The sequence below is a fragment of the Scyliorhinus canicula genome, unplaced genomic scaffold (genome assembly GCF_902713615.1).
Source record: "Scyliorhinus canicula unplaced genomic scaffold, sScyCan1.1, whole genome shotgun sequence".
Taxonomy (NCBI): Eukaryota; Metazoa; Chordata; class Chondrichthyes; order Carcharhiniformes; family Scyliorhinidae; genus Scyliorhinus; species Scyliorhinus canicula.
In genome coordinates, this window is record NW_024056016.1 from 607,666 (window position 1) to 630,849 (window position 23,184).

The 23,184-nt window shown below is 48.6% G+C and overlaps 1 pseudogene; it reads right to left on the reverse strand.

The window, feature by feature from the left end:
* Positions 1–22,353, reverse strand: part of LOC119961611 — a 51,071-nt pseudogene extending 28,718 nt beyond the window's left edge.
* Between the last annotated feature and the right edge of the window lie 831 nt (positions 22,354–23,184).

Consider the following 23,184-nt stretch of genomic DNA (forward strand, 5'->3'; position numbering starts at 1 on the left):
TTCAGTTATTTGACTGGCTTTGTAAATGTACCAGATTCACATCCAAAAATCTATTCTCCTGTGTAGCTGTGTTCATCATTTACATAACATACCAATGGGCTAAGTGTATCAAAGAACTATTTGCTAAACACAGGGGACCAACTGTCAGAATGATTCACACTAACTCTACTGCACCCCCAATTGATGAATTTGAGATGAAATACTATTGTTGAAATGTTACTGATCAATCAATTATTTGACTGTATTATTAACATATTCTATAATTTATTAATACTGAATCAGTAGAATCAAATTTGATTAATTTATTGTTATTTTGTAATAATGATTCTTTAAGAATTTTAATGATTATTGTTGAAATGCTTGTTGCAATGCTAAGTGTCCATTCTATTGTTTAAAACTGCAATGACAATATGAATGAGTTATTCTTTGCGCTTTTACCTATCCTGTCACATTAATAATGTCTTTTATCATATTCTGATATATCTCACTTGATCTTTCGATTTATCAAAGGGCCGAACTGTAGAAGCCAGGTATTTCAAATATACCTAATATAGGTAAAAGATAGCTGTTTAAGCGTAAATATTAAGCCCCAGTTTTAAAATTAAGCATTAAAAAAACACATATTCTGCAAATTCATTGACATAGTTTTAAAGTAACACAGAAGTCTGATAAGACAAACACTTTTCATTACATTTCTCCAAGGACAAGGGCTGGATCCATGGCACTGAGGTGGCAGGAGTGAAGGTTCTCCTGTTCTCACGCCGTTCGAGATTAGGGTGAATCACATTCCATAACTTATACAAGGTGAAACATTTTAGACTATGTTGCCTTGTTTTTAATAAATGGACATTTAATAAATGGACAGTTCGAACATCGAATCAAATATATTTGATTCCAACATTCTCAAAACAACAATTTTTATAAAAGCAACACCGAGACTTGCATTCGCTCCCAGTCAATTCTCACCCTTGTTTTCAAATCCCTCCATGGCCTCATATCTCCCTGTGTCTGTCATCTCCTCCAGCTCCACAACCCCCTGAGATATCTGCACAGCTCTGATCCTGGACTCTTGTACACCCCCGATTCTAATTACCCCGCCATGGTTTTAAGTTCCCTCGGCCCCAAGCACTGAATTCCCTCCCTAAACCTCCCCGTCTCCACCTAACGTACCTCCTTTCATACTCTGTAAAACTCACCTCTTTGACCAGGTTTTTGGTCACCTGGTCTAATATCTCCTTTTGTGTCTGGGTGTCTCACTTTTTATAGAATTATAGAACAGTACAGCACAGAACAGGCCCTTCGGCCCTCGATGTTGTGCCGAGCAATGATCACCCTACTTAAACCCACGTAACCCGTAACCCAACACTTTGTTTTATAATGTTCCTGTGAAGTTGACTGGGATGATTTATGATGTTAAAGGTGTTAAATAAAAGAAGTTGTTGTTGTTGACTGTAACCCTGACCTCCTGTTTTACAATATCCCATTGGTTTCAGAACAAACTTTATCTCTGATGTTTTGCCCCCTGCAGGTTTGCAGCCTCTATAAAGACGGCGGCCGTTAACTCAGGCCTGTAACCGGGAGCAGGCTGCAGCTGTCCCCCCGCTCGATGCAAAGCCGGGTGCGGAAACTTCTTATTGGGGTTTGGCACCTCCACAGGGTTTCAGTGAACCCACCCGGCCGAGTCCAGCATTGGCACTGCGCATGCTCCAGCTCATGATGCACAAGGAGTGATTGACGGCAGGTCTGGACCAATAGGAAGAAAGGGGTGTGCGTGGCGGTCCTCCAAGCAATCGGAGTGAATGAGGGGCGGGGCTGAGCCCGGACTCCCACGTGAGCTCTAGCATGCGCAGTACCGTTGAGAACTCAGGATTCCAGCAGTTGGGCGGAAACCCTCAGTCGGTCACATCGCGATCGGGTGAGTCATGAGGGAGGAATGGAGGCGGCGGATGGGTCAGGAAACTTCATAAAAACACCGTGTTGGCCCCAAACACGAAACTCGGATACAGCAGTTGAACCGGCGAAAGCTGCTCGGGCTTTTCCCCGAGACAGGGCCGGGTGGATGCGGAGGGAGCGAGAGCCCCGGCTTTGCTCCGCCTCCCATTCACTCTGATTGGCTGGAGGACCAGTCACTCTTGTTCGGTCTTCCAGCCCCGCCCACTCTTCCTATTGGTCTGAATCCGCCGTCAATCAGTCCCCGGGCATTGTGAGCTGGAGCAAACCCTTCACCATCATTGTCAGCTCCCTGGTTTGCAGCTGCGGAGCTTCTCCCTCCCTCCCGGGAACAGGCCCAGGTTAACGGGCACCATCCTGCTTCACACACTGGAGGGTGGTTCACATCACGGGATGGGGGGGGGGGGGATGGGGGGGGGGATGGGGGGGGGATGGGGGGATATGGGGGGGGGGGATGGGGGGGATGGGGGGATATGGGGGGGGGATGGGGGGGATGGGGGGGGATGGGGGGGATGGGGGGGGGAGGGGGGATGGGGGGGGGGGATGGGGGGATATGGGGGGGGGGATGGGGGGGATGGGGGGGGATGGGGGGGATGGGAGGGGGGATGGGGGATATGGGGGGGGGGGATGGGGGGGATGGGGGGGATGGGGGGGGGGAGGGGGGATGGGGGGGGGGGATGGGGGATATGGGGGGGGGGGGATGGGGGGATATGGGGGGGGGGGATGGGGGGGGGGTGGGGGGGATATGGGGGGGGGGGGATGGGGGGGGATGGGGGTGGGGGGGATATGGGGGGGGGGGATAGGGGGGGGATGGGGGTGGGGGGGATATGGGGGGGGGGATGGGGGGGATGGGGGTGGGGGGGATATGGGGGGGGAGGGATAGGGGGGGGGGGGGGGGATGGGGGTGGGGGGGATATGGGGGGGGGGGATGGGGGGGATGGGGGGGGGGGATTGGGGGGGGATTTGGGGGGGGAGGATTTGGGGGGGAGATAATAAATAAGAGCTTATACTTTGCACTCAAATCAGTGAGGACTCTGATCTGTGGGAAGGAAGGAAACCCTGGGTGGTGGGCCGGGAGGATTCACAAAACACACGCTGGAGGCCCCAAACTCCCAATAAGACCCATTGATTTTATTGTCAGTCAGCGGACAGGAGCTGGAGAACTGAACCCAGGCAGAGGAGAGGGAGGAAAAAAGGAAATGGTGCAGATGGTGAGATGGGTTTGGATTTCAGCCCAGGGAAGAGGGAGAGTGTGTGGGATGGGGATTTACAGCTTTGGGGGAACAAGAAAGGAAAAAATGTTCCAGAAAAACTACGATTGCCTGATCAGAATTTATATCCTGGACTGACAGTGATGGCTTTTGTAAACTCCTTTTACAGGATATTGGAAGTGGAGAATTTGCACACAACAAACTGAACCCAACGGAAAGGTTTGTCTCTTTGCGAATTCTATCCTGCATTGACAGTGATGACGTTTGTAACATGAGATATTAAAGCTCCCAGGAAAGATTAAATGGAGGGGGGCAATGTGAGAGATTACCATGGTTTAGCACACTGGGCTAAATGGCTGGCTTTGAAAGCAGACCAAGGCAGGCCAGCAGCACGGTTCAATTCCCGTACCAGCCTCCCCTACCAGGTGCCGAAATGTGGCGACTAGGGGCTTGTCGCAGTAACTTCATTTGAAACCGATTTTCGTTTCATTTCATTTCAACAAACAAGTCATAAATACAAGATAGTTACGAATAAGTCCAAGTGGACAATACGGACAAAATTATTTATCACAGTTCAGAATGTGCAACTCATTACCATGGAAAGGAGTTGAGGAAAATGCTGAGATGTTTTCAAAAGGAAACAGGACAAGCACATGAGAGAAAATGGAATTGAAAATCAGGAGAAAGGCTGAGATTTGATAGGTGTGACAGTCGGAGATGTGTGCCGAGTATTGACAGCAGCAGAATCTGTGACAGAATGGCCTGTTTGTGTCTTATATATTCACAATATTTCAATGTAATCTCCTTTTACAGAATATTTGCAGATGCAAACATCATGTCGAGATCTGACAGTCACTTGATTCATCAGGACCGGCCTTTCAATGTGGAAGGAGAAATGTTTGTCTGCTTTGTCTTTTGGAAAAAAATTTGAAAATCACTGTGATTGGAAAAGCACCGAGACACAGACATCTAAGTAATTTTCCACCGTTAGCTGGAACTGAGCTTTAACCAATCACAAAGCATGAAATTAAATTGCAGCATATACATCAGGGAGACACCGTACTCAGGCTTCAACTGATGATCCAAGTTGGAGAGACATAAGGACATTCGGACCAAAGGAATAAAGAAGCAGCAATATGACATTCCGCCCCGTGAGCCTGTTCTACCATTTAATAACATCACGGCTGATCTGACAGTGACCTCAAATCTGGATCCCACCTGCACCTGATAACTTGTCAATACCCATGGAGAAACCGTGGAAATGCAGGGACTGTGGGATGGGATTCAATTACCCATCTGAATTGGAAACTCATCGACGTATTCACACTGGGGAAAGGCCGTTCACCTCCATATGTGGGAAGGGATTCACTCGGTCATCATACCTCCTGACACACCAACTTGTTCATACTGATCAGAGACCGTTTAAATGTGCTGACTGTGAGAAGAGCTTTAAAAGCAGAAAGGATTTACTGTTACATCAACGCACTCACACTGGGGAGAGGCCATTCACCTGCTCCGAGTGTGGGAAGGGATTCACTCTGTCATTCCAACTCCTGGCACACCAACTTGTTCATACTGATCAGAGACCTTTTAAATGTGCTGACTGTGAGAAGAGCTTTAAAAGCAGAAAGGATTTACTGTTACATCAACGCACTCACACTGGGGAGAGGCCATTCACCTGCTCCGTGTGTGGGACGGGATTCACTCAGTCATCAGACCTCCTGAGACACCAACTTGTTCATACTGATCAGAGACCTTTTAAATGTGCTGACTGTGAGAAGAGCTTTAAAAGTAAAATGAGTTTACTGAGACACCAGCGCACTCACACTGGGGAGAGGCCATTCACCTGCTCCGTGTGTGGGAAGGGATTCACTCAGTCATACCACCTCCTGGAGCACCAACTTGTTCATACTGATCAGAGACCGTTTAAATGTGCTGATTGTGAGAAGAGCTTTAAACGCAGAAAGGAGTTACTGTCACATCAACGCACTCACACTGGGGAGAGGCCATTCACCTGCTCCGTGTATGAGAAGAGATTCACATGTTCATCCCAGCTTCTGCAAAACCAGCGAGTTCACACTGGGTACAGGCCGTACTCTTGCCCCGTGTGTGACAAGAAATTTACTCAGTCATCTCACCTGATGACACACCGACTTGGTCACATTGATTAGAAACCTTTTAAATGTTCTGACTGAGAAAAGAGATTTAAAGGTAAACCGAATCTGCAGAAACACGAGCGAGTTCACACTGAAACAGAATCATAGAATTTACAGTGCAGAAGGAGGGCATTCGGCCCATCGAGTGCACAGGCCCTTGCAAAGAGCACCTTACTAAAGCCCATACCTCCAACCTAACCCATAACCCCACCTAACCTTTTTGGACACCAAGGCAATTTAACATGACCAATCCACCTAATCTACACATTTAATGGACTGTGGGAGGAAACTGGAGCACCCGGAGGAAACCCACGCAGACATGGGGAGAACGTGCAAACTCCGCACAGACAGTGAATTCCCAAGCTGGGAATTCTGGGACCCTGGAGATTTGAAGCAACAGTGCTAACCACTGTGTACCGTGTGGCCCACACGTGGGAGCGATTCTGGGGAGAGGCTGTTTAACTGCTCCGTGTGTGGGAGGAGATTCACTCAGTCAAACAACCTGAACAGACATCAGCAAATTCACAGGCAACAGCAGGGTTTGGATTCAGCTGTTGTTGCTGCTGTTAGTCACATCCAGGACTGAATGATGCCTGGACGTCTGTTTCCAGTGGGGCTCCACAGTTTCCGGTATATATCAATGATTTAGACTGAAATGTACACACCAGGATTATACAGAAGTTGCTGATGTGTTTTAGACAATGAGGGAGAAAGTCATGGACTGGGTCAGGTGTACAGAAAAGTGGTGAATAGAAATTTAGATAATGAGAAGTTAGGAACACACTTCAGTGAACTCCCGATAAAAATAAGGTCACTTCAGGATAATGGAAAAAACTGATTGGTGAGGAAGCAACAAATAAGAACATAAGAACTAGGAGCAGGAGTAGGCCATCTGGCCCCTCGAGCCTGCTCCGCCATTCAATGAGATCATGGCTGATCTTTTGTGGACTCAGCTCCACTTTCCGGCCCGATGGAGAAGGGTCGGGGGGGAGGAGAAGGGTCAGGGGGGGGAGGAGAAGGGTCAGGGGGTCAGAGTACCCAATTATTGTTATTTATTTTTCCAATTAAGGGGCAATTTAGCCTGGCAAATCCACCTAACCTGCACATCTTTGGGTTGTGGGGGTGAAACCCATGCAGACACGTGGAGAATGTGCAAGCTCCACACGGGCAGGGACCCAGGGCCGGGATTCAATCCCGGGTCCTCAGCGCCGTAGTTCCACTGCTCCACGTGTTACTCTAGCTAAAAATAATTCTAATAACTTTATTGAACAGTTCTCAAATGGAAAGGCACTTGACCACATTAAAACTAAGGATCTGCAATAGACATTTGATCTAGCAAGTCATATATTTAGGGCATAGTTAGAAACAGAAGGCATTCATTTAAAGTGATTAGAAAAATAAGCAATGCTGAGCAAGGTGAGGAGAGTGGGCAAATAATACAATGAGTAGCATGGTGGTTAGCATAAATGCTTCACAGCTCCAGGGTCCCAGGTTTGATTCCCGGCTGGGTCACTGTCTGTGCGGAGTCTGCACGTCCTCCCCGTGTGTGCGTGGGTTTCCTCCGGGTGCTCCGGTTTCCTCCCACAGTCCAAAGATGTGCGGGTTAGGTGGACTGGCCATGCTAAATTGCCCGTAGTGTCCTAAAAAGTAAGGTTAAGGGGGGGGGGGGTTGTTGGGTTACGGGTATAGGGTGGATACGTGGGTTTGAGTAGCGTGATCATTGCTCGGCACAACATCGAGGGCCGAAGGGCCTGTTCTGTGCTGTACTGTTCTATGAGGAACAGTGTGAGATTATGCACTTTGGAAGGAGAAATGGAGGTTAGACTATTTTCTAAATGGGAAAATGCTGAGGAAATCACAAGCACAAAGGGACTTGGGAGACCTTATTCAAGATTCTCTTCAGGTTGACGTGCAGGTGCACTGCAGCCTCACGGCGCCGAGGTCCCAGGGTCGATCCCGCCTCTGGGTCACTGTCCGTGTAGAGTTTGCACATTCTCCCCGTGTTTGCATGGGTTTCGCCCCCACAACTCAAAGATGTGCAGGGTAGGTGGATTGGCCACGCTAAATTGCCCCTTCATTGGAGAAAATGAATTGGGTACTCTAAATTCAAAAACAAAATGTAAAACCAAAAGGTTAATGTGCAGGTTCAGTCGGCAGTTAGGAAGGCAAATGCAATGTATTCATGTCGAGACGGCTAGAATACAAGACCAGGGATGTACTTCTGAGGCTACATAAGGCCCTTATCAGACCCCATTTGGAGTATTATGAGCAGTTTTGGGCTCCGTATCTAAGGAAGGGTGTGTTGGCCTTGGAAAGGGTTCAGAGGAGGTTTACAAGAATGATCCCTGGAATGAAGAGCGTGTCGTATGAGTAACGGTTGAGGACTCTGGGTCTGTACTTGTTGGAGTTTAGAAGGATATAGGGGGGGATCTTATTAAAACTTACAGGATACTGCGAGACCTGGGTAGAGTGGACATGGAGAAGATGTTTCCACTTGTAGGAAAAACTAGAAGCAGAGGACACAATCTCAGACTAAAGGGGCGATCCTTTAAAACAGAGTAAGAAGTCTTACAACACCAAGTTAAAGTCCAACAGGTTTGTTTCAACTCACTAGCTTTAGGTGCACAGTTCCTTCCTCAGGTGATGAGGAGGAATTAAAACAGATGAGGAGGAATTTCTTCAGCCAGAGGGTGGTGAATCTGTGGGACTCTTTGCCACAGAATGTCATGGAGGCCAAATCACTGAGTGTCATTAAGGCAGAGATAGATAGATTCTTGATTAATAAGGGGATCAGGGGTTATGGGGAGAAGGCAGGAGAATGAAGATGAGAAAATATCAGCCATGATTGAATGGCGGAGCAGATTCGATGGGCCGAGTGGCCTAATTCTGCTCCTATGTCTTACGATGTGAAGAAAAACATTCTGTGCTGCATGTGGGATCATGAATGCACTGCTCGAAAATGTGGTGGAGGCAGATTCAATTGATGCCTTGAAAAGAGAATTGGACAACTATCTGTTACTATCAGATCAGCCATGACCTTATTAAATGATGGAGCAGACTCGGCTGAATAGCCAACTCCAGCTCCTTGGCCATCTGTTCGTATCTTTTGAGGAGAAAAATATCTGCAGAGTTCAGGGCCAATGACAGGGGATTGTGACTGTTGCAGAAAGTTGGCACAGATACAATTTGTTGAGTGCCTTTGTTTTGTGCTGTCACCTTTCTATGCCACTGTGTTACATAGAACAGTACAGCACAGAACAGGCCCTTCGGCCCTCTATGCCGAGCATTGTCCGAAACCAAGATCAAGATATCCCACTCCCTGTCATTCTGGTGTGATCCATGTGCCTCTCCAATAACCGCTTGAAGGTTCCTAAAGTGTCTGACTCCACTATCTCAGCAGGCAGTCCATTCCGCACCCTAACCATTCTCTGAGTAAAGAACCTACCTCGGATATCCCTCCTATATTTCGAGGGCAGCACGGTAGCATTGTGGATAGCACAATTGCTTCACAGCTCCAGGGTCCCAGGTTCGATTCCCCGCTGGGTCACTGTCTGTGCGGAGTCTGCACGTTCTCCCCGTGTGTGCGTGGGTCTCCTCCTGGTGCTCCGGTTTCCTTCCACAGTCCAAAGATGTGCAGGTTAGGTGGATTGGCTATGCTAAATTGCCCCTTAGTCCAAATTGCCTTAGTGTTGGGTGGGGTTACTGGGTTATGGGGATAGGCTGGGGGTGTGGGCTTGGGTAGGATGCTGTTTCCAAGAGCCGGTGCAGACCCGATGGGCTGAATGGCCTCCTTCTGCACTGTAAATTCTATATCTATATCTCCCACCCTGTATCTTATAGTTATGCCCCCTTGTAACAGCTACATCCACCCGAGGAAATAGTCTCTGAATGTCCACTCTATCTATCCCCCTCACCAACGTATAAACCTCTATTAAGTCGCCTCTCATCCACCTTCGCTCCAAAAAGAAAAGCCCTAGCTCGCTCAACCTTTCCTCAGAAGACCTATCCTGCAAACCAGGCAGCATCCTGGTAAATCTCCTTTGCACCCTTTCCAATGCTTCAACATCCTTCCTATAATGAGGTGACCAGAACTGCACACAATACTCCAAATGTGGTCTCAACAGAGTCATGTATAGTTGCAACATAACCCCGCAGCTCTTAAACTCAAGCCCCCCATTAATAAATGCTACCACACTATAAGCCTTCTTCACGGCTCTATCCACTTGAGTGGCAATCTTCAGAGATCTGTGGACATGAACCCCAAAATCTCTCTGTTCCTCCACATTACTCAGAATCCTGCCATTGACCCTGTAATCTGCATTCAAATTTCTCCGACCAAAATGAATCACCTCGCACTTATCAGTGTTATGAGGGAAATGCAGTGCACCAACGCAAGAGAAGCAGATTGCTCCCTCGATTTGGATTGGATTTGTTTATTGTCACGTGTACCGAGGTACAGTGAAATTATTATTCTGTGAGCAGCTCAAACAAATCATTTGTACATGAAAAGAAAGTAAACTAAAAAGAAAAAACATAATAGGGCAACACAAGGTACACAATGTAAATATATAGACAAAGGCATTGAGTGAAGCGTCCAGGAGTGTAGTATTAATCAGGTCCGTCCATAAGAGGGTTGTTCAGGAGTCTGGTAATAGTGGGGAAGAAGCTATTTTGAATCTGATCGTGCGTGTTCTCAGACTTTTGTATCTCCTGCCCGATGGAAGAAGTTGTAAGAGTGAGTAAGCTGGGTGGGAGGGGTCTTTAATTATGCTGCCCGCTTTCCCCAGGCAGAGGGAGGTGTAGATAGAGTCAGTGGATGGGAGGCAGGTTTGTGTGATGGACTGGGCTGCGTTCACTACTCTCTGAAGTTTCTTGCGGTCTTGGGCCGAGCAGTTGCCACTCCAGGCTGTGATGCAGCCAGATCGGATGCTTTCTATGGTGCATCTGTAAAAGCTGGTTAGAGTCAGTGTGGACATGCCAAATCTCCTTAGTTTCCTGAAGAAGTATAGGCGCTGTTGTGCTTTCTAGGTGGTAGCGTCGATGTGCGTGGCCAGGAGAGATTTTTGGTGATGGAAACCCTGTGCCCAGCGCAGGAGAGGCTGGTTGTTGGGCAGTGTGAGCTGAACATACATGGCTGGATAAAGACTGAGGCAGATGTCAAGACCCTTGGAGTGAAAACAGGTCTGGAGGGAGTAGGTCAAAAAACCTGGGGAGTTGCATTTTGCATGAATCGTGAGTGTGAGCCAGTCACAACTATGAACAGTAAACAAACCTATCACTGGTTTGATGAGATGATATACCATGTCCCAGGTGTTGTAAATACTGTACATACTGTAGATCAGCCTGCTTGCTGCCCATGTCTAAGTGATATCTTATCAGAATAATTTGCTTCTGTATTAAATAAAGTATCCAACCTCTCATCGTGCTTCATGCCCAGCATCTTGACTAACTCTGGATCTTCTGTTTTGCTAACTGGGAAATAGAATCTCCCTGTTTACTAATTACCCTATGGCGGCTGTGTTACCCAGAATCCCCCGTGCTCCAGAAAGTCCCCTATCAGTGAGTGTACGAGGCCAGTGTGCAGGTGCAGTGTGGGTGTGTGCTCTGAGCATACTCATTGTCAGTCATGGTGAGAGAGTGAGGAGGAGCTGGGTTGAACACAACAGTGAGCTGTTCCCCTGTGAGAAGAGCATCTCCCACTCTCTGACTCTCCAGCAGCTTCCTGTCATGGTTGAGTTGGACAAGGAACTCTCATCATTTGAGCTGGGAAAGGCCATTGATTGCTGAGCAAGCAGAAAGATGCCTGGCAAGGATGGAATTCCAGCTGAACTGCTCACACACAGAAAGTCCCATTGACTGTCAAACCTTCCTGCCCTCCCCTTTTGGGCTGTGAGATTGGTCCACGGATCATGTGTGATGCAATAAAAACAGCAGTGACAGAGGAGACAGCATCAACTACAGGGACATCTCACTCCTTGGAGTCAGGGGAAGACCTTCACTTGGGTGAGTTTAAAAGATTCATCTACTGAAGACTGAGTTCATCCAGAAGCACAGTGCGGTTTCTGTGCTGACAGATCTACAGTGAACATGATCTTCTCCACACACCAGCTACAAGGGAAGAGAACACTTGGGATTGATCTAAAGTGTTAGTGCTGAGAAAGTGAAATGTTCTAATTACTGAGTGAAAGTAAACCTTTCAGTGTGAATCACAATTTACTGGGACAATGTTTCAATCTCTGAAGATAAACTTCAGCCTTGAAGTTATGTTCGGAGCTCACAAGCTGTGGGAAGCTTTGTGAATGTTTCTTCTTCCCTTTTGTAAACAAGCAAAGAAGTTAACCTTTTCCCCTGACAGCACGGCAATGATTTGAAATTAAGACTTTGACTTTTAAAGATTTGGCTTCAACCCATTTGTTGGGGTCATCTTTCCGGCCGTGCGAATCATCGTGGGTGGGTTGGAAATTTTGCTGGAACATTTTTTTGATAATCATAGAACATAGAACATAGAACAGTACAGCACAGAACAGGCCCTTCGGCCCTCAATGTTGTGCCGAGCCATGATCACCACACTTAAACCCACGTAACCCGCATACCCGTAACCCAACAATCCCCCCATTAACCTTACACTACGGGCAATTTAGCATGGCCAATCCACCTAACCCGCACATCTTTGGACTGTGGGAGGAAACCGGAGCACCCGGAGGAAACCCACGCACACACGGGGAGGACGTGCAGACTCCACACAGACAGTGACCCAGCCGGGAATCGAACCTGGGACCCTGGAGCTGTGAAGCATTGATGCTAACCACCATGCTACCGTGAGGCCCCTTTTTTTTTTTTCTGCCCTCTGCTGGATGATTGCCTTCACTCAAACTCCTCGGGTCTTCTTCGCAGATTCACCTTCAACTTAGGCTGACCGCACTGCACGTATGCAAATTCCCCCAGAACAGCTGATCAGTAGCTCTGCTCTGCTGCCCTCTGCTGGATCCTAATCTTTATTGTCACAAGTAGTCTTACATTAACACTGCAATGAAGTTACTGTGAAAAGCCCCAGTCAGCACATTCCGGAGCCTGTTCAGGTACACAGAGGGAGAATTCAGAATTGCCATGTGAGAGTACCTTTAAGAATTGGGTGTTTATCAAATAGCTGCAGTGAAGACAGACAGCCCAGCTCCATCCTGATTTATTTTCAGGATGTGTAACTAGTAAAAGCTCTTTCCACGGTCAGTTCACTGGAACACTCTCACTCGGGTGTGTGTCTCAGTCCTTTCTCAGGCACACCTATGTTTGAAATCTCTTCCCAGACAGAATGGACAAACATCGCTCCTTCCACATGCAAATTCAAGTCCAGATGAACTGAGTTATTCTGTTAATTTCCTGTCTGAAAATCCTCTTCTGAGCCCCAGTAAAACGGCTGCAGTCACTCGTAATCTACCTGGTGTCTCGAAGATCAGATGACCGAGTGTATCCCTTCCGACACTCGGAGCAGGTGAATGGCTCCACTCCAGTGAGTGTGTTGTTGTTTCTGCAGATCATTGCTGCTTTACAGCTCTTCCCGCATTTAGCACACGAGTGTGAACACGCTGGTGTCGCTGCAGGTTTGATAATCAAGAAAATCCTGTCCCACACATGATGCAGGTGAGTGTGAGTGCGTCAATGAATTTCAACACAATGTGTAATTAAATTCTTTGCCACAGTCCCTACACTGGAACACTCTCACTTGGGTGTGTGTTTCCCTGTGCTGTTCCTGTCACACTGATGTTTGAAATCTTTCCCACAGACAGAACAGACAAACATTTCTCCGGCCACATTCAAAAGATATTCAGGTCCTGATGAATTGAGTGACTTTCAAATGTTGATGTGATGTTTGATTTGAGTTTCCATTCTGTCAATCCACTCCTTGTGACCCTATAAAACCAATGTGCCCATGTTAGCCTAGGACCGAAACGTAGAACAGATAATTCTAGTTCCCAGGATTTAAGTATTGCTCTTGTTTCCCAAAGCTGCAACTCCCAGTCCCACACACTCTCCCCTTCCCACAAACTCACCACAATGATTTCACCGTCACCAATACTCAGATGAACATTGAATTCCAGATTATTGAATTTATCCTCCACCAATTGCCATGATGGGATTTGAACCCTTGTCCCCAGAACACGAGCCTGTGTCTGGATTGCTGATATAGTGAATCCCCATGGAGAGTGGTACTGACCTGGAACTCAATGGTTACACTCAATGACCAATAATATCCAGGTTCTGATTAATCAAGTGACTCTTTCTGTTTTGAATGTCTTGTTTGATTTCACTTTGCTGTGTTTAAATCCTCCCCTTGTAACCCCGTCAAAGGAGTTTCCAGAATCCATCACTGTCAGCCCTGCTGAGTGGACAGGGCTCACCACGCATGCGCCCTGCTGCACACAGCCCCCGATGAGGATGGTGGTGGTTAACTGGGGAAAGGCTCTGCAGGAAAACCTTCCTGCTCGAGACTGGTAATTTCTTGTTTTAGCTTTGAGGCCTCCACTGGGGGTGTGTGAAGCCTCCCCTCCCACCCACTGCCCCTAACGCTGCCTCCGCCTATCCGCCTCCTTCCCGCCTGAAGATGAGACAAACAAGCGCCTGTCCCTGGACATGAGCCGCACTGCGCATGCCCCACATCACAATGCCCGGGGAGTGATTGACGGCAGGTCCAGACCAATAGGAAGAGGGGGCGGTGACTGGAGGGATCCGAGCAGGAACGGCTTCCAAGCAATCGGAACTAATGAGGGGCAGGGCTGATCCCGGATCTCCCTCATTGGCTGAGACTCTGCATCATTTTGAGTTCTTCCCATTGGCCACATGGGCACGGGTTCCACAACCTCATTTCCTGCCTGAGAGGTGTTAACCAATGGGAGGAATTGGAGGACCGGATGGTCCTCCAGCCAATCAGATTGTGGACTTTGTGTGAATGAAGATTGAGCTTCACAAAGACTGAACCTTCTTCCTGTGTCAAACCTCTGAGGAAAACACTTTCTTTTCACTTCAATGGACTTCTTAAGGTTCAATTGACCCTTCTACAGAACTGTTACAACAATGGACAACAAACTCTGTTTTCTGATGCCACAGATGTGGCATGGTGGCACAGTGGTTTGACACTGCAGCATCACAGGGCCAGCAACCTCAGTTCAATTCCAGCCTTGGGTGACTGTGTGGAGTTTGCACATTCTCCCCGTTGTCTGTGTGGGTTCCCTCCCTGTGCTCCAGTTTTCTCCCACCATCGAAGATGTGCAGGTTGGTGGATTTGTTATGCTAAATTGCCCCTTGGTGATCAAAGGTTTGAAGTGAGGTACGGGGAGAGGGCAGGGAGAATGGTCGCAAAGGGGGAAGGGGGGTGGTGTAGGGTTGGTGCAAACTCGATGGGCCGAATGGGCTCCTTCTGCACTGAAGGGATTCTATGATGCTGCCACGACATGTTATGTTCATCCAGCATTTTCTGTTTTCTTACTCTATATCACACACATTTTTGATCCACTAATTTGATTTATTGAACCACAATACCATCAACTACTGGAAGCAGTGTATTGGTGTTGCAGCTTTTCTATAGAACTTTCTCTCAAGTCTGATCTAATGGGAGGCAGAGGCAGCTGATCGGATTGACTCAATCTCAGTCACAAAGAAGCTCCACAAGCTCCTCACACTTCTTGTTGGAGGTGAGGTTGGAAGAGACACGGGGAAGCGAGAGAACTTCAAAAGGAACTAACTTGTGTCAGAGATATTAACAAGTTTCAACACGCTGCATATTTAACAAAAATCTAATTTATTTGACTTTTAGCCAGAATATTATGCGCTGTAAATGGGGTGGAGTTTGTTATCAGCAGAAACAGTCCCAAATTAATGTTTCAGTCCTAAATGTGATGAATAGCAAAATCCAATTACTGTCGTTACCTGTGGCCTTGTTGGTGTGTCAGCACATGTGATGACTGAGTGAATCCCTTCCCACACTTGGAGTCGGTGAATGGTCTCTCCCCAGTATGAACTCGCTCGTGTCTTAGCAGGTGGGATGACCGAGTGAATCCCTTCCCACACTTGGAGCAGGTGAATGGTCTCTCCCCAGTGTGAACTCGCTGGTGTCTCAGCAGTTTGGATGACTCAGTGAATCCCTTCCCACACTTGGAGCAGATGAATGGTCTCTCCCCAGTGTGAACTCGCTCGTGTCTTAGCAGGTGGGATGACCGAGTGAATCCCTTCCCACACTTGGAGCAGGTGGATGGTCTCTCCCCAGTGTGAACTCGCTCGTGTCTTAGCAGGTGGGATGACAGAGTGAATCCCTTCCCACACTTGGAGCAGGTGAATGGTCTCTCCCCAGTGTGAAATCGCTCATGTGTAAGCAGGTGGGATGACCGAGTGAATCCCTTCCCACAAGTGGAGCAGGTGAATGGTCTCTCCCCAGTGTGAAATCGCTCATGTGTAAGCAGGTGGGATGACCGAGTGAATCCCTTCCCACAAGTGGAGCAGGTGAATGGTCTCTCCCCAGTATGAACGCGCTGGTGACTCAGCAGGGAGGATGACTCAGTGAAACTCTTCCCACACTTGGAGCAGGTAAACGGTCTCTCCCCAGTGTGAATTCGCTGGTGATTCAGCAGGTGGGATGACGTGCTGAATCCCTTCCCACACTTGGAGCAGGTGAATGGTCTCTCCCCAGTGTGACTGCGTCGATGAATTTCCAGCCTGGATGGGGAAGTGAATCCTTTCCCACAGTCCGCACATTTCCACGGTTTCTCCTCAATCTGACTGCATTTGTGGCTTGTGAGGCCTGATGATTGACTGAATCCTCGTCCACACACACAACACGTGTACGGTTTCCCCGCACTGTGAACAATGCTCTTTCCTTCCATGTTCAAAATCCTATGATGTTCAGGATATGATAAATTGAGGGTGTGATGTTTTGGTTTGAGATTCCCGACCTTTGAAGCCTCCCCTTCGAACACCCTGCGAAACGGATTCAAAACAGAAAATAGGGAGTGAGAGAGAACCCACAAAAACACAAAAGCAGGTTGTCAAATTGAGCTGAATGAATCTGGACATTTGTGGGCCCGGCACTGGAAAAAAGTGACCATGAAAACGGCTGGATTGTTATAAAAACCCAACTGACCTCTTTGGGAGGAGAGAGAAAGAGGTGAAGAGGGATGTTGTATATCTACAAGACATATTAAGAGAGTAGTTGGCAAAGCAAATTCGATTTTGAGCTTCATAAACAGTAATATTGACACCAAAGCTATGCTTCCGGTGGCAATGATTAGCACTGCTGCCTCACAGCGTCAGGGACCCGGGTTCAATTCCAGCCTTGGTGACTGTCTGGAGTTTGCACATTCTCCCGTGTCTGCGTGGGTTTCCTCCCACAATCTAAAGAGCAGCAAATTAGGTGGATTGGCCTTGATAAACTGTCCCTTAGTGTCCAGGGATGTACAGGTTAGGTGGGGCTATGGGGTCACAGGGTAGGGGTTTGGGCAGAGGCAGGGTGCCCTTTCAGAGAATCAGTGCAGACTCGATGGACCGAATGGCCTCCTTCTGCACTGTAGAATTCTATAGTTCTAATTCTATCCTGTGCATCTTTCTAAAGCTCTGGTCATCACTCTTCAGGAAGGATGTGAAGGTTCTTGGAGAAGGTGCAGAGGAGATTTACCAGACTGGATCCAGCAAAGGAGGTTGAGGGGAGATTTGATTCAGGGACACAAGATTATGCCAGATTTCCATCAGGTGGACAAAGAAACTCTGTTTCCATTCACTGACTGTACAAGCAGTCGGGACACAGATTTAAAGATTTGGGTAAAATCTGGATTGAACTATATAAGATCCTGAGGGGTTTTGGCAGGGTGGATGTGCTGAGGGTGTTTCCTCTTGTGGGAGAATCTGGAACAAGGGGGTCCCTGTTGCAAAATAAGGGGTCACCCATTTCAAATGGGTGACAGTGCGGAGACTGCACATTTTCCGTGTGGCTGTGTGAGTTTCCTCCGATTTCCTCACACAGTTCAAAGATGTGCAGGTTAGGTGGATCGGCCATGCTAAATTGCCCTTCGTCTCGAAGGATGTGCACATTGGGTGGGATGGGGCGGACCTGAGTGGGGATTGTTCTTTCGCAGGGTTGGTCCAGACTTGAGTCCGCTCCAGTCACAGCCGGACTCTGCGCATGTGCAAAATTGTGTAATGTGGATCTCGCACATTCTCAGCTGCAGTGCATGTTGGGTGATTAACCCGCCATTGAAATCTATATTGTTGATATAAATCATGCTTTGTGAACCGATTATTACTGGTAACATTGGACCAATGTGACAAATGTATTAAATCAATCAAACAGCACCTAAATAGTAAGGGCCTTCCATCACAGTTCTGTCTTGGGTGTGATTGACAACAGTGACGACAGTGAGATGTGAATTCATTGGGGGTCTCAACAGGTTGGGTGAACAAATGATTTTTGTCCCCATAGACCGAACTGTTAAACTGCCCCTCGCCAATAACAATGTGCTGAAATTGGATCAAACAGTTTGAGCTTTTAAAGGTGGAGTGTTAACCCGTGGGGAAACTGAGGAAATCCCTTTGCACATGTGAAGTGTGTGAGTGATCTCCGTCTGAACTGCTCCTGAACTGCACATTAGATTAATTAATGACTAACTCATATTTATTCTCATCCAGTGGAAACATCTTCCACTTTTCTATCATATCAAACCTTTTGATAATCTTAAAGGATCAGGCCATTGTTTATTCCCTTTTCCAGAGAAAAGGGATTTTTAGACGTCGGTAATGGTTCTGCCATTCATACCCCCCCGGACCTGTCTTTTATTTCTTCACTTGTTCTGTTAGTTTACCTACTTGTCTCATTGTCACCCAGTTTTGCCTTGCACTATTATCCTCTTTGTCATTTAAAAAAAACCATTAAAGATTTCCGGTTGTGGCTGTGCGGAGCTAAGTCGCACGTTCGGCAGCTCCCGCTAGCAACTGACTTTTGGGCTCTTTTCAGGGCCCGTAACGGCACTTGTTCGATGTTTCCCGGTGTGGGAAGGGGACAGCAACATTCCCTTGATGGTGTATGGATTGGACCAGGAGTGGGGCGATTAAAAAAGTGACATTTAAGCAAAGAAAGGTGCGAGGGAGGAGGACCAAGGTGGCGGCGGGCGGGAACCAGGCAGCGTGGATGCAGTGGAGATAGTGGCGGTGATGGATGTGGAGAAGGCCTTTGATAGGGTGGAATGCGGGTACCTGTGGGAGGTGCTGGTTTGGGGAGGCGTTCGTCAGGTGGGTGAGGTTGCTATCTGAGGCCCCGGTGGCGAGTGTGGCCACGAACAGAAGGAGGTCAGAGTATTTCCGGCTGCACCGGGGGACGAGGCAGGGGTGTCCCCTGTCCCCCCTGCTCTTTGCACTGGCGATCGAACCCCTGGTCATGGCGTTGAGGAACTGGAGGGGGTTAGTGCAGGGTGGGGAGGAGCATCAGGTGTCGCTTTATGCGGATGATCTGCTGCTATATGTGGCGGACCCGGTGGGGGAATGCCAGAGGTGATGCGGATCCTTAGGGAGTTTGGGGATTTCTCCGGGTACAATCTCAATATGGGGAAGAACGAGTTGTTCGTAGTGCACCAAGGGGACCAGGAGAGGGGCATTGGTGAGCTCCTGCTAAAAAGGGCGGAGAGGGGTTTTAGGTACCTGGGGGTCCAGGTGGCTAGGATTTGGGGGGCCATGCATCAGCTTAACTTCACAAGGCTGGTGGAGCAGATGGAGGAGGCGGGTAGGGTGCAGTCAGTTAATATTTCAGTGCTCCTGAGGTTTTTGTTCCTGTTCCAATGCCTCCCCATCCTGATCCCCAAAGCCGCCTTCAGACGGGTTAACAGAAGCGTTACGGGGTTTGTGTGGGCGCAGAAGACCCCGAGGGTGAGAATGGTGTTCTTGGAGCAGAGCAGGGATACCGGGGAGGGGGGGGGGGGGGTTGGCATTGCCTAACCTCTGTGGGTAATATTGGGCCGCCAACGCGGCGATGGTACGCAAGTGGGTGATGGAAGGGGAGGGGCGGCATGGAAGATGTTGGAGATGGCGTCCTGTGTGGGCACGAGCCTGGAGGCGCTGGTGACAGCGCCGTTGCCGCTTCCTCCAACGAGGTATACCACGAGCTTGGTGGTGGCGGCTACCCTGAAAATCTGGGGGCAATGGAGACGGCACGGGGGGAGGTGGGGGCCTCGGTGTGGTCCCCAATACGGGGGAACCACCGGTTTGTCCCGGGGAGAATGGACGGAGGGTTCCTGAATTGGCACAGGGCAGGTATTAGAAGAATGGGGGACCTGTTTGCGGATGGGAAGTTCACGAGCCTGGGTGAGCTGGAGGGGAAGTTCGGCCTCCCCCCGGGGAACACCTTCAGATATATGCAGGCAAGGGCGTTTGTTAGGCGGCAGGTGGTGGAGTTCCCACTGTTGCTGCCATGGAGGGTCCAGGACAGGGTGCTTTCGGGGATGTGGGTTGGAGAGGGGAGGATCTCGGCAACGTATCAGGTGATGCAGGAGGAGGAGGAGGAGGCATCGGTGGAGGAGCTGAAGGGTAAGTGGGAGGAGGAGTTGGGTGAGGAGATCGACGAGGGGACGTGATGGATGCCCTGGGAGGGTGAATTCTTCCTCCTCTTGCGCGAGGCTCAGCTTAATGCAATTCAGGTGTGCATAGGGCGCACATGACCGGGCAAGGCTGTGCCACTCTTTGGGAGAGAGGACAGATGTGTTAGGTGCTCAGGGAGCCCAGCAAACTACCCACATGTTCTGGGCATGCCCAGCGCTGGAGGCCCTTTGGAGGGGCGTAGCAGAGACTATGTCAAGGATGGTTGGTTCCAGGGTTGAGCCGGGCTGGGGGCTCGCAATATTTGTGGTGGCAGAGGAGCCGGGAGTGCAGGAGGCGAAAGAGGCCGGTATTCTGGCCTTTGCGTCTCTGGTAGCCCGGCGAAGGATTCTTCTTCAGTGGGAGGATGCGAGGCCCCCAGGCGTGGATCAACGGTATGGCTGGGTTTATTAAATTGGAGACGGTCAAATTTGCCTTAAGGGGGTCGGTGCAAGGGTTCTTCCGGCGGTGGCAACAGTTTCTAGACTTCCTGGCGGAGCGTTAGGTGATGGTCAGCAACAGCAGTGACCCGGGGGGCAGTGGGGGGTTTTGGGGTGGTTGGGGGGCTTGTGTGAGGGTTTGTTTGTTTTTCTTGATTGGGCGTGTATATTTGCCGATATGCTGATTATTTATGTTAATTTATTACTTGTGTATAGGGGGGGGGGGGGGGTTTGTTCTTATTTCTTTGTGTTTTTGTTGTTGATAATTTGGGAAAACTTGAATAAAAATTATTTATAAAAAAGAAGCATGAAAGTGCCCAATTCTTTATTTTCCAATTAAGGGACCAATCCACCTACTCTGTACACCTTTGGATTATGGTCGAAGACCCACGCGACAGTGACGTGGCTGCAAGGTGATCAGGGCTAGGATCGAAATATACAAGGATCTGTGTCCAATCGAAAGAAAAGGCAGATGGGCAAAGGGGGGTGGGGTTGCATTGTTAGGAAGGAATTAAGTAAATCGATTGCAAGGAGAGATATAGGATCTGAAGGCATAGAATCTCTGTGGGTAGAGTTGAGGAATCGCAAAGGTAAAAAGACCCTGGTGGGAGTTATGTACAAGCTTCCGAGCAGCAGTCAGGATGTGGGACAGATAAGAAATCAGGAGACAGAGAAAGCGTGTAAAAAGGCAATATCACAATAACCAGGGGGAATTCAATATGCAGGTGGGCTGGGAAAATCAGGTTGGTAGTGGATCCCAGGAAAAGTAATTTGTGGAAGGTCTAAGAGATGTTTTTTTCGAACAGCTTTTAACAGAGCCTAATAGGGAACGGGGTAATGTGTGATGTGTAATGAGGCAGACTTGATTGAGGCACTATGGAAATTCATCCCAAGGAGGAACAAAGAACAGTACAGCACAGGAACAGGTTCTTCGGCCCTCCAAGCCTGCGCCGACCATGCTGCCCATTTAAACTAAAATCTTCTACACTTCCGGGGTCCGTATCCCTCTATTCCCATCCTATTCATGCATTTGTCAAGATGGCCCTTAAACATCACTATCGTCCCTGCTTCCACCACCTCCTCCGGTAGCAAGTTCTTCTGTGTATAAAACTTACCTCGTACATCTACTCTCAACCTTGTCCCTCGCACCTTAAACCTGTGCCCCCCAGTAATTGAAAACATGCTAAAGGGAGGACAAGGCATCCATGGTTGACGAGGGATGTCAAGGACACCATAAAAGCAAAAGCATACAAAGTGGCGAGGACATGTGATGAGCAAGTGAACGATCTCTCCCCAGTGTGAATTTGCTCGTGCTTCTGCAGGGTTGATGACCGAGTGAATCCCTTCCCACACTTGGAGCAGGTGAATGGTCTCCCCAGTATGAACTCGCTGGTGTCTCAGCAGTTGGATGCAGTTTGGATGACTCAGTGAATCCCTTCCCACACTTGGAGCAGATGAATGGTCTCTCCCCAGTGTGAACTCGCTCGTGTCTTAGCAGGTGGGATGACCGAGTGAATCCCTTCCCACACTTGGAGCAGGTGAATGGTCTCTCCCCAGTGTGAAATCGCTCATGTGTAAGCAGGTGGGATGACCGAGTGAATCCCTTCCCACACGTGGAGCAGGTGAATGGTCTCTCCCCAGTATGAACGCGCTGGTGACTCAGCAGGGAGGATGACTCAGTGAATCCCTTCCCACACTTGGAGCAGGTGAATGGTCTCTCCCAGTGTGAACTCGCTGGTGATTCAGCAGGTGGGATGACGTGCTGAATCCCTTCCCACACTTGGAGCAGGTGAATGGTCTCTCCCCAGTGTGACTGCGTCGATGAGTTTCCAGCTTGGATGGGGAAGTGAATCCTTTCCCACAGTCCGCACATTTCCACGGTTTCTCCTCAGTGTGACTGCATTTGTGGCTTGTGAGGCTGATGATTGACTGAATCCTCGTCCACACACAAACGTGTACGGTTTCCCGCACTGTGAACAATGCTCTTTCCTTCCATGTTCAAAATCCTATGATGTTCAGGATATGATAAATTGAGGGTGTGATGTTTTGGTTTGAGATTCCCGACCTTTGAATCCTCCCCTTCGAACACCCTGCGAAACGGATTCAAAACAGAAAATAGGAAGTGAGAGAGAACCCACAAAAACACAAAAGCAGGTTGTCAAATTGAGCTGAATGAATCTGGACATTTGTGGGATCGGCACTGGAAAAAAGTGACCATGAAAACGGTCTGGATTGTTATAAAAACCCAACTGACCTCTTTGGGAGGAGAGAGAAAGAGGTGAAGAGGGATGTTGTGTATTACAAGACATATTAAGAGAGAAGTTGGCAAAGCAAATTCGATTTTGAGCTTCATAAACAGTAATATTGACACCAAAGCTGTGCTTCCGGTGGCAATGATTAGCACTGCTGCCTCACAGCGTCAGGGACCCGGGTTCAATTCCAGCCTTGGTGACTGTCTGGAGTTTGCACATTCTCCCGTGTCTGCATGGGTTTCCTCCCACAATCTAAAGAGCAGCAAATTAGGTGGATTGGCCTTGATAAATTGTCCCTTAGTGTCCAGGGATGTGCAGGTTAGGTGGGGCTATGGGGTCACAGGGACAGGGTAGGGGTTTGGGCAGAGGCAGGGTGCCCTTTCAGAGAATCAGTGCAGACTCGATGGAACCGAATGGCCTCCTTCTGCACTGTAGGAATTCTATAGTTCTAATTCTATCCTGTGCATCTTTCTAAAGCTCTGGTCACCACTTCAGGAAGGATGTGAAGGTTCTTGGAGAAGGTGCAGAGGAGATTTACCAGACTGGATCCAGCAAAGGAGGTTGAGGGGAGATT